This window comes from Anopheles coustani (genome assembly GCF_943734705.1).
Source record: "Anopheles coustani chromosome X unlocalized genomic scaffold, idAnoCousDA_361_x.2 X_unloc_48, whole genome shotgun sequence".
Taxonomy (NCBI): Eukaryota; Metazoa; Arthropoda; class Insecta; order Diptera; family Culicidae; genus Anopheles; species Anopheles coustani.
In genome coordinates, this window is record NW_026525157.1 from 99,731 (window position 1) to 100,000 (window position 270).

The following is a 270-nucleotide window of genomic DNA, read 5'->3' on the forward strand; positions in this document are numbered from 1 at the left end:
AGACCCAATCTGGGACTTAGCCAATTTTTCACTTCATGTCATATGGATCCTTCACACGGCCTTCTTGCTTGCTTGTGTGGTAACTTGAAAGTGTATGTCTGACAGACCCAATCTGGGACTTAGCCGATTTTTCTCATCATATTATATGGATCCTGGACTTAGCCGATTTTTAGGTTATTATATATGGATCCTGGACTTAGCCGATTTTTCTCTTCATATAATATGGATCCTGGACTTAGCCGATTATTAGGTTATTATATATGGATCCTG